Source organism: Psammomys obesus, unplaced genomic scaffold, assembly GCF_907164565.1.
Source record: "Psammomys obesus unplaced genomic scaffold, mPsaObe1.curated_primary_1811, whole genome shotgun sequence".
Lineage (NCBI taxonomy): Eukaryota > Metazoa > Chordata > Mammalia > Rodentia > Muridae > Psammomys > Psammomys obesus.
In genome coordinates, this window is record NW_026586816.1 from 126,041 (window position 1) to 136,860 (window position 10,820).

General features: G+C 50.4%; 1 protein-coding gene across 5 annotated transcripts in view; it reads left to right on the top strand.

The window, feature by feature from the left end:
- The first annotated feature begins 503 nt into the window (after positions 1-503).
- Positions 504-10,820, top strand: part of Snph (syntaphilin) — a 40,150-nt gene continuing 29,833 nt past the window's right edge. For 3 of the 5 annotated variants that reach the window (XM_055602624.1, XM_055602625.1, XM_055602626.1), the window contains exons 1-2: positions 504-630; positions 839-951. The gene's annotated coding sequence lies outside the window, so the exon portion shown is untranslated. Of the gene's footprint in view, positions 631-838; positions 952-10,820 lie in introns of those variants that run through there. The other 2 variants (XM_055602623.1, XM_055602622.1) reach the window with 2 other exon arrangements.

The window sequence follows — 10,820 nt, forward strand, 5'->3', positions numbered from 1 at the left end:
TCACTTAGCTTTATATTGCCTGTCTATCCAGTTTACTATTTTAACACTGCAGAGGATAACGTTTCTTAAATGCCCTCAGGTACTGAAGATTCCTTTCTTTAGAATGCCAAGAGCTGTTCTTATTAAGTAACTCTGTCACTCACAAATTGGTTTAGGGGGTCAAAAGTGTTTGGAAAGGCGTCCAGATAATACTACTACTTAATGTGAGATGTCTGTGTGCCAGGGAGTATTGAGATACTGAGGCACAGAAGCTGAAGGGATTTTCCCAGGGTCGCATTGCCAGTCACTGATTAGACACCGTTTGCACCCCTCCCCACCCTCCAGCTCTGTGCAACAGCTTCTTGGAGATAATAAAGGACCCCGTGCCGACGTGCGGTAGTCCCGGCTCCAGGGCTCTCAGAAACTAACTATCGCTTTAAGAAGGAAAGTGAAGACGGGAGGCTTACGCAGCTGCCAGCGAGCTGCGGACTGGCTCATCCCCTCCATCCACCTCTCCTCCCCCGCCCTCCACCTCTCCCTCCAGGCAGCCCCAGCCCCAGCACGCACCCGGCTAAGCCACCTCCAGCTGGGGCTCGGGAGAGCAATCCGGCTGCCCTACTGGGGCAGCCCAAACCATGGAAGCCTTCGCAGGTGATGACAAGGACCCCGGGGACCTCCGGGCCCACTGCCCAGCCTCGCCCGCCGCACCCAGGAGTGCAAGTGCGGGGGTGCGGGGCTCCGGCCAAGCCCGAGAGCTGCCCTAGCCCGCGGCGGGCAGCCTGTCCCTCCGAGCTTGCGGGCTGCGGCCACCCGTGCTCACCCGCCCCTGTCTGTGTGTGTCTCTCTCTCTTCTCCACAGCCGCAGGTTGCTGATCACCGCCAGGCGGCTGCTGCAGCGACTGCAGAGGCGCTGCGCCAAGCGGCGCGGGAGTCGTGCGAGCCGGCGGGACTGCGGAGGGCGAGTGGACCCAGGTGAGGAGGCCGCGGCGGAGCGGGAGGGGTTCTGCGTGGCTCTGCGACCGCGGAGGGCAGCTTGAGAACGAAGGCTGGGGCGCGATCCTGTAGGGGCACCAGCCGAGGAGGGGAATAATCGTGACTTGTTCCCACCCTGCCTCCATTCCCCTACATCCTAAGCACCCCTTTCCTTCTCGTGAAATTTACTAATTAGAGGATGCTGATTTTAGTAGGGAAGACGCCCAAGGTTTTCCTTGTAGGTGGGTTTTAGGAAACGAATCCCTCTCCCTTCCTATTTGTTTTCCTGTTCTGGCATTTCGTAAACACGTGAGCTTCTCTTTGGAACCGCACACCCACCCCAAGGTCAGGTGCCTATGACTGCTTTCTAGCTGTCTTGACCACTAAGAAACATCAGAGCCTTGCAGAATTCTGGCAGGATTTCCCATGATCCCTAGAATGGGAAATTTGCCTCAGTCTCCCTGGAGCTTCCGTGGTATATGCTGTTTTCTCTTTCCACTCCCTAGCAAGGAGCCAGAAGGCTTCCAACACCTGCCAGCCTGAGAAGTCCCACACTCCCCTTCCTCACTCTGCAGCAGGGTGGAGAGGCTGCTTACAGGCCCAGGCCGCCTGGCCTTGGCCTTCTCTGCTCATCTGGGTGTGTAGGCCTGGATGGACTGGAGGAGTTTCCCCCAAAATGCTGGTCTCTTGCAAGTTGAGGGGTGTAAGGAAGTGCCAGAGCCTGAGGTTCTGGGCCTTAACCTACTGGTTGGCCTCAAGTAGACATCTTAACTATTTTTTGGGTGTGGGTGTTTGCTAGTCTGTTCAGTGCAGGGGCTGGCCTAGATGATGTGTACAGCTTCAACATACCACTTGAGCATGGCTTCGATGAATCTGGGGACTCATCTATTAAAACAATTTGAGTTTAGGTCCTTGAAATAATTGGGGTCCCCTTGGTTAATCTCTTTCGACTCTGGACCTCTCAAGTAAAATGTTGACCTTGTGGGTCTCTCAGCACTGTGGCATCAGTCGATTCTATGGTGACATCCCTGCCCTGACAAGTTATTTCCCTTCCCCAAGCCTAAACTCCCACATTTGTAAGCCTGGGGAGAAGGGTAACTGCCCCAGAGTTCTAAGGGAAAGATGAGATTCATACAGAAGCTCTTGAGATAGCACTGGCTTGACGCACACAGTAGGTTTGCAAGGATTCAGAACTTGGAGGTAAATTAGAAGACAGAGGAGTTCTTCCTTGCCTCAGCAGACTCTTCTACATCTCTGTGGGAGGTGTCCCTGCCAGGAGGTAAGGGGCAGCAACCAAAAGATGCAAACATTTCCACCACAAGAGACAATTCTAGCAAATGATGGTGGCCTGCAGTCATGAATAACCCAGCCAAGGGCTTGAAGGACTTTGTCATCCATGGGTGTCACCTCTCGGGGAACAGAAGCATGTGATTGAGTGCTGCTGGAGGGCAAGAGCCAGGCTTGCCGGTTTCGCACCAGTCCTTGCCTTCCCTAGAAGAAAGTCAGGCTGTATTTCCTGTTCTCTATTTCCTTCTTGCTGTCATTTTCAGCCTGCTATCCATCCTGTCTAGATTTGGTTTATTCCAGATACCTTTTGCCTTTTGCCAGCAACATAAAGAAGGTTCCCAACAGGGCAGGGCAGAGCTTTTGCTGCAACACCAGTTAGGTCAAAAGCGTGTGTGAGGCACCCCCACCCCCTTCTGTCCTAAATCCCTGCTAGACCATGAGCTTCTCCTGGCAGAGGCCCAGGCTTTGCTTCTCTGTCCCCAGCCTCTGGCCCATGACAAGGCATAAAACAGGTGCTTAATAAGTATTGCATTAAAAATATTTGAGAAGATGATGCTTTCAAACCATCTGTATTGGGGGTGGGGGGAAACTAGTGAGTTGACTTTCAAAGGTCAGACACTGCACAGGTGTTGGTTGCCATTATATTGAGTTTACATGTATTCATTATTGCCATCAGTTGTGGCTACCAAACATTTTGCCTGCACTTCTAGGCTCCTCATTAGGGACAAAGGGGCCAGATGTGCCAGGGAATTTGAGGTTGGCAGTCAGGGTCCAGGTGGCACTGGCTAGGGAGCCATGACTAGGAAGAACACTGGGAAGAGTGATTCCAACCATTGCTGCATGAGGGAGGGGACCAGCCCAGGAGAACTAACCAAGCTGAGATAGAAAGCAGTAGAAGGTCAGAAGTCCCAGGTCCCAGATGGTATCCAATGAGTGACCTTGGAATGCTTAATTCTTTAGTATGCGTGCTTCTCCCTCTATATACGGAGGAGACTGGACCAGATGATCCCTGAGCTCCTTCTGGTTCTGCAGTTTTCTTAAGAGGATTTTTATAAATAAAAATGGATGGTTATTTATTTTATTAATATCATTTGTGGAATGTCAGAGCATTGTAGATGATCCGTATAGCAAATTGCATCTACTGGGAAGGGAGGAGACAGGCTTAGTGAGATCAGGGAAGCTCCTGGGGATGCCCAGGAAGAAGTAATGGTCTATCTGGCTCAGAAGCACCATCTCTTTCACATGTCCTGCTGCCTCTCATGCATACCTTGCTGTAGAGTGTATGTGGCATGTTTGTGTGTGTCTTTGCATACAGGCATGGAGTTCAGAGGCAGGAAGGCTGTGAAGGATCGTGAAGGCAGATCAGACATCTCCCCTGAATAACTGCTGCAGAGGACATGCTGGGCTGAGCTGAAGAGAGTGTGAGTCAGGGCTGCAGAGCTCTTGCCATGAGCTCTGCTTAGCTGATGGATTGAGGGTTCCCCTTTCTCAAGGAGATTGGCTGGGTCTGAATGATAGTCATGACAAATGCGTTTTTTTTGGGTGTTCCTGTGTGCTATTTTAATATGCTTTCAATTATTTACACCTCAGACCATCTTAATATGTAGGCTCCATACATCATTTTACCCATTTTGCAGTGAGGAAGCTAGACAGACAGGCTGAGAGTGTTGCCCAGAGCTAGGTTGGCAACAAAATACTACAGAACCTGGGGAGTATAGAGCTGTGGACACATTGGCTTGGGAGTCAAGGAAGCGCTTTTAGTTTAAGCCCTCCCCTAGACTGGGTCGCCTTGGGGAAGCCAGTCTCCCTCTGAGGTCAGTGTCCCCACCACTCAGACAGACTCAATGCACTGGCTGGCTCTAAAAGTCTAAACGTGGCTCTATTCCCAGCACAGGGTAGAGGGCTTCTCAGTCCTTTTGAACAGGGCTCAGTGTTTGTTATCATTCATTAGCTGGGCTCTAGGCCAAGTGCATGGGTCAGGAAAGAGCAGGAGCCAGTCCTGAGTTTTAAGAAGTCCAATATGCAGGTATGAAAAGATGTCTGGGAGGGAAACTGATAAATATTATAAGTTGGGAGTAGAGAAAGAGGAAGAGATGGCCCTCCCCACCCTGTGAGTCAAGAAGACCTAGAGAGCTGATGCCATTGGCATCTTTTTATCCTGTGGTGAATTTGGGAATAATGATAATAAGATTCCTCCCAGTGCCAAAAAGTGTTAGAGGCCGTGAGTTCTCCCCAGCAGCTTAGAAGGTAGTGACAGAGTGTGACAGACCACCTCCCATCATGCTGTGACACTATTCAGAATTATGCATTTGTTCCTGGTGGATCAGACCCTTTCCTGTCCTGAGAGGCTTCTAGAAGCAGGAGCTAAGTTTGGTTTTGTCTTTTGAGACAAGGTCTCAATCTGGCCTTGAACTCATGGTCTCTTGCCTCTGCCCCCTGGAACTCCCACATGCTGGGGTTATAGGTGTGCACCACCATGCTTATGACTTTTCTGTTGTTACAGTCTGTCTAGTGTCCGTGACTGCCTAGAAGACTTAGAGCTTTTCCTCCAGGCACTTCTCAGCATCTCATCCACAAGAAGTGGAGTCATTGCTCAAGATTTCTCAAAGGGCAGTGGCCAGGACCATGCAATAGGAACTGCATTTCTGAGTCATGTGAGCTCTTTCTGCGTCTAGGCCACCCAAGCCCTAGGGGTGGGCAGCTGGTACTCTGTGCTGGTGACACTGAGCCAAGAGCCCTTGCAGTGGGAAGTCTGTGTTCCCAGGCTGCTCTACATCTCTTAATGGATGGGATATTTATGAAGTGTTTGTCACATGCCCAGCACTGTCTTCTGAATTGAGAGTCTTAGAGGCAGCCTGATACAGTGGAAAGAGCCATCATAAGGAGTCCAAGACGGGGATCTTCCTTGCACCCTGCTGTCCACTAGAGGCCAGGCCTAAGGTCAGGCCTCTTACTTCTCCACACCTGCAGAGTAAGAGTCAGAGGTGGGCCGGGCGATAATGGAGCATGCTTTTAATCCCAGCACTTGGGAGACAGAGGCAAGTAGATCTCTGGGTTAAAGGCCAGCCTGGTCTACAAACCGAGTTTCAGGACAGCCAGGGCTACACAGAGAAACCCTAGCTCAAAAGAGCAAGAGAGAGAGAGAGAGAGAGAGAGAGAGAGAGTCAGTGTCAGAGGTGGTGATGGATAAGGGCCCTTCAAGCTCCGACGAGCTAAGAACTTACAACTGTTTTCTTCTTGTGACCACTTTGGGGCAGGGGTGTGGGTAGGGAGCAGGTAACTGTAACTTGAGGAAGACTCAGATAACGTAACAAGAGGCAGGAAAAAAGGCCGTGTGGATCTGCTAGAGGGATAATGTTTGGAAATGGCTCCATTCAAAACCACCTCTTGAAAGATAGGATGCTACAGATATAGATAGATGGATTCCTGTGTGTTTGGGTTTGAGTTAGGAGGAGCAGCCAGAGCCTGCTGTCATGTGGGGACAGGCTGGCTATGTAGCAAGGACTTGCATTCAAAGAGTATTTGCCACCATGCACAAATCCCTGGAGACTTTCCTCAGCACCACAGATGACAATGATCCATTTTATAATTTTGGTATGTCTGTTTTACCTGCATGTGTGTCTGTGTACCATGTGCATGCCTGGTGTCCACAAAAGACAGAAGAGAGCATTAGGTCCCATGACACTAGAGTTACAGATGGTTGTGAGCCACCATATGGGCTCAGGAACTCAAACATGGCTCCTCCTCTACAAAAGCAACCACTGTTCTTAATCACTGAGCCATCTCTCTACCCCCCCCCCCCCCCGCTAATGACACATGAAAAAGCCCTAATTCATTGTTCATATTTGCCTTAGTTTGCCTCAGACAAGTGTCCTTGTGTTGCTGGCTGGAGTCAGGCTGCTTGGATTTTAGTCTTTAGCTTTTTTCCCTGAGTCAGTTTCCTTGTCTGAAATGGCAATAATGTTTTCTACCTGCTGAGGTTACTAGAGGATCTATTTGCCAAAACCGAAGGCAAAGCCGGGTCCTGTGTTGCGGTTCTCTTGGCTGTAGTGCTGTCTGGGAAGAAGCAGCTGCTGTCCGGCTCTGCCACTGTTGACTGCACAAATGCCAGCAGTCTTCTCAGATCTGCTGATGTGTAAGGCAGAAGTCTGGGCAACTGTTGTGATGATGCTCAGTTTTAAAATGTGACCAGTGAGGCAATATTTCCAGTGCACACACTGAACTATATCTGCGTTAGGTCGTTGGTGACCTCTGACGTAGATTTCCAGTGTGAGGCACACTGCACTCAGCAGTGGCTTCCCGGTCTATGGGGGAATGAAAACAGTCTGGGAAGGCAGGCCAGGCCAGAGTCGGCCCATTCTTCAAAGCTGGGAGTTTGCCTTGCTTTAGCAGCTTACACTCACTAGTTCTGATCCCATGATTTCCAAAACCCTAGGTGTGCCCCTTCTTCGCTTTTAGCAGCACCAGCAGGCCTGGCTGGGGCCTGAGGCTTCCAGTACCTCTGTGCCCACTGGAAACTGGCCTGAGCCAGGCTTCCTCCTCTGGAGGCTCCAGAATCGTAGTTGGCAGCCTTAGGAGGGGGTCTTATTGAGTAGCCTCTGACTCCTGATGCAGCCTCTTTTAGATGTGAGGAAAGCCCCTGATGAAGCGCTTCCTGTCTTGGAAGCTGAGGTACTGCTGCCCTTGGCTTGAATGGAATACGAACCTGGCCAGCAAGCGGACAGTCCGCATACTGCTCTGTCTCATGGCCACTGGAGGAAAGTGGGCCCTGGTTGCAGAGAAAGCATAGAATGTTCTAAAAGAAGGGCCTCAGGGGAGCTTATAATTAGCAGGAGGAACCCCACCAGCATGGTTTTAGGGCCTTCTAAGACTCAGACAAAAGCCATTGACGATAGTTGCATTCTCGTGGCCCCAGTTAATCAAATATTCATCAAGCAACCTAGTGTGATAAAGCAAAGATACATCTATTCATTTACATCCATTCTACTGAGTGTCTGTCTCAGGTCCAAGGTGTGCTCCCTTCCTTAGGGAGCGCTCCAGCCTGGCTGAAGGTGGATGATGGATGGATGATATGCAGGGCCTGCTGCACAGAAATGCTACTAACAGCTATCAGTGGATCTGCCTTTTGAGCATGTGGAATCTGCGTGGCACTCAGTACCACGCTGTGAAGTGGCCATGTTGCAGTTGACCTGGGAGATTTGGCAGATCCAGAAGAAAGGCAAAAGTATGGGCTGGCTAGAAGAAAGAGAAGCAACTAAGCAATCCAGGGGCTCAGGGGCACAGACCACAGGTTGAGGCATGCTTGTGTGGGGGCCCAACTTTCAGTACCAGCCTCCCAAAAAACACCAGCTGAGGCCCTTATCATAGGTTATCCACACTTTATAGTAGATAGCACCAAGGCTCAGAGAGGGGAGGCAATTTGCTCAGGGTTACATAGCTGCTGTGTAACAGAACCCATGCAGTTTGGGCATCAAGGCTCTGTTCTCCCTCTGTCTCTGGATTCATTTGAGGACCTCATGGGCTAGTGGTAGTACTGCATGGGTAGCTCCTTGTCAGTGTTTACAGAGCTAGGACTCCTAGAGAAAAGAGTTGGTCAAAAGTTCTATGCCCACACTGACAGAGCTGGGACTCTGACCTCCTGGCTTCCTATACTGTAGAGACAGAATGGCACAGAAGAGCAGGGTTAAAGAGGACCATCTGTGAGTATTCAAAGCCCTAGCATGCAGCCTGCACAGCGCAGAAGGCAGAGCCCAGTCCAGTGCTTGCTAAGTGACATCAAGGGAGGCAAATTCTAGCGCAGACCAGAGCGCATTCTCAATAAGAGCAGGTGCTGATCTTCCAGAAGACCTGAGTTCAGTTCTCACACCTGGAGGCTTACAACACACTGTAACTACCTTCAAGGGGGCCCAACGCCTCTGACCTCTGTGAGCACCTGCACACAGCTCTACATTACTAAAAATAAAAGAAATCTATGGGAGTGGGAGAGATGAGGTATCTTCAGAGCTAGCTTCTGGCATCAGGGCTTCCCACATAGTCCAGGATATCCTAGGAGTTCTTGGGATGGCAAAGTGTGGAGGGGCAGCTGAGCCAGACTCTTCCTGTGTACAGAGGGTCTGGAATTCCAGGACAGAGCGCAGTGAAGAAAGAAGTAGTCACTACTCACTTCCTGGAGAAAGGACAACAGTAAACAAGGAAGGCTTACTAGAGGAGGAGGAGTAGAACCCAAATCTCTGTCAGAGTAAGGGCAGAGGGAAGGGAGAGGAGGAGGACTGTAAGGCGAATGAATCCTAGCTTGGCATTAAGTCTGCTCCCAGAAAAGGGCACATCCCTGTTCCCTCTGACACTTGGAAATCCTAGGCCTGCCCCCAAAGCCTCACAGGGAAACCAGTTTGGCCATTACTCTCATTCCTGCACTTCCCTCTTTTCCTTGTACAGACACACACCACCTTCCCTTTCAGAAGTGGCAGACTTTGGATACTGAGCTAAGCGTGAGAGGCCTGATGAATGTCACCTCCTCCACAGTGAGACACAGAAGTGTGATGAGGCCACCTCCCTCACCTTTGGGGTCCTAAGCCTGTGGGGAGGAGCCTGTGATCAGATCTCTGAGGTGGCTCTGGATCTTCTGCAGATCCTGGATCCTCACTGTTTAGGGTGAGCACTGGCTCTCAGCACCAGGTTGACTCACTTCCAGGGTTTGTTAGCAGGGGATTTGAGACACCTTGTGTGAACACCCGTGGCTATGTTCTCATCTACAGTTGTTCCCTCCAGAGAGCAGAAGGGACACTGTCCTGAGAGCCTGTGTGAAAAGGCCCAGGGCGCAGGTTAGCCCCCCTAAACCTGCCTCCCAGTAACCTTCCTCTCTAGGCCTTAGCCTCTCTCCTCTTCTCAAAGCCCCAAGTGACATGCAGGCCCAGGAGTGTGGGACCTTTACAGACCCCTTCTAAGAACCCACCGGGAACAGCACTATTCTCCAAAGGGGTGCCGAGTTATAGGGAATTTAAACAACTTGTCCAAGGTCCCACACTACCACATGGAGGCTGCATCGCCAAACATCTGATTCCAGAGCCCCAGTTCTCACCTCCCTTTTTCTTTTGCTCTTTCTCTCCCCTGTTCTGTTCTCAGAGGGGACTTGCACATGTCCGTCCCTCGCTCCTCAGCTCTCACCTGGGCTCTTCAAAGGAAGAGCATGACCAGGGGGAGGTAAGAGCTGAGGAAGGATTCTTGGTGGTGAGTGACTCTAGAAAAGTCCCCAGGTGACTCTGGATTTGATCTGATCCAGATCAGCCGTCTCCCCTCCGTACTCTTTCTTCCTATCTCTATTATATACCACTCGCCCAGTTTCTAGTTATATAACTTTCTTCCTGCTGCTACTGGCATCTTCTTTCATTCAAGATCCTGGTCAAATGCTGTCTTTTAGGAATCTTCTTCTGAACCCCATAGCTCCTCCACAGAACCTGGGCCCTCTAGGCTCTGTGTGGTCCAGAGGTAAGATGGCCTCTCACTACCTCCAAGAAAAAGATGTTTGTTCTCTGTGGAGCTCTGAGACTAAGGGGAGATTGGCCTCTGGATCCCTTGGGACTGAGAGGAGGTGGGTATTGTAAGGGTCCCAAAGATCAGCAGTTCCATCAAGAGCAGAGCTCAGGCTGAGGCTGTGTTGGAACTTTTGCCCTGCTCTCTGAATGGTGAACCATGGAAAGCATCAATAGAGTGTCCAGGTCAATTCTCTTAGCCTCTGCTGTGGATGAGTAATTTAATTTGTCTGGCCTTGTTACCCTGTTGGTAACTGGTCAATGTAATTAGCCTCAGAGGAGCAAAGATGGAGTGAAATTATACTAGATTGGGAGCTCCGTTTGTGCTACTGCAGGGTTTCAGCCCATAGTAGATGCACAATAAGTTTCAGGAAAAAGTCTGTGGCTCTTGTTTATTTCATGTCTGCACAGTTGCTTTCTCCTCACCACAGGGCTTTAAACAGGCCAGATGCCTGCAGAACAGGATGGCTGCTTAGAGAAAATGTCACTCAGAAGTTGTCATCCAGGATCAATTACTCTGAGTGGTGGGCTTTGGGGTCCTCATGTCATTTCCTGCCCTCCACTTCTGTGATTCTGTGAAGACTTGACTCCCATTAATCGATTATTAGAAGTCACTTGGGGTTCAGCTTGGATGTCTGTTCAGCAGTGCTGATAAAAAGCAGAAGAATTCTGTTACAGTCGTGAGCTAATTGAAGGCTTTGATGTGGCAAGATTATAAAATCTTGGCCAAGAAGAGCTGTGATGGAGCCTGGGAAAGGAACCCAGACGGAATAGTTGGCACATGGGTCTGTCTCTGTCAGATTTGGGAAAGATGCATCATGGCTGCTCAGGTAGATTTCCTGGGGCAAGAGTGTCCCCAGTGGCCTGGCATGAGCATGGTGCACAGAAAGTACTCTGAGGAAATGCCGAGGAAGTGGCAAGCAGCCTTGGCATCTCTATCAAATGAAATATTTGGCCAGCAGAGTTTTCAGGTCACCCCAGGGGCCATGTGGCATCCTCCTGAAGATGTGTGTGTGTGTGTGTGTGTGTGTGTGTGTGTGTGTGTGTGTGTGT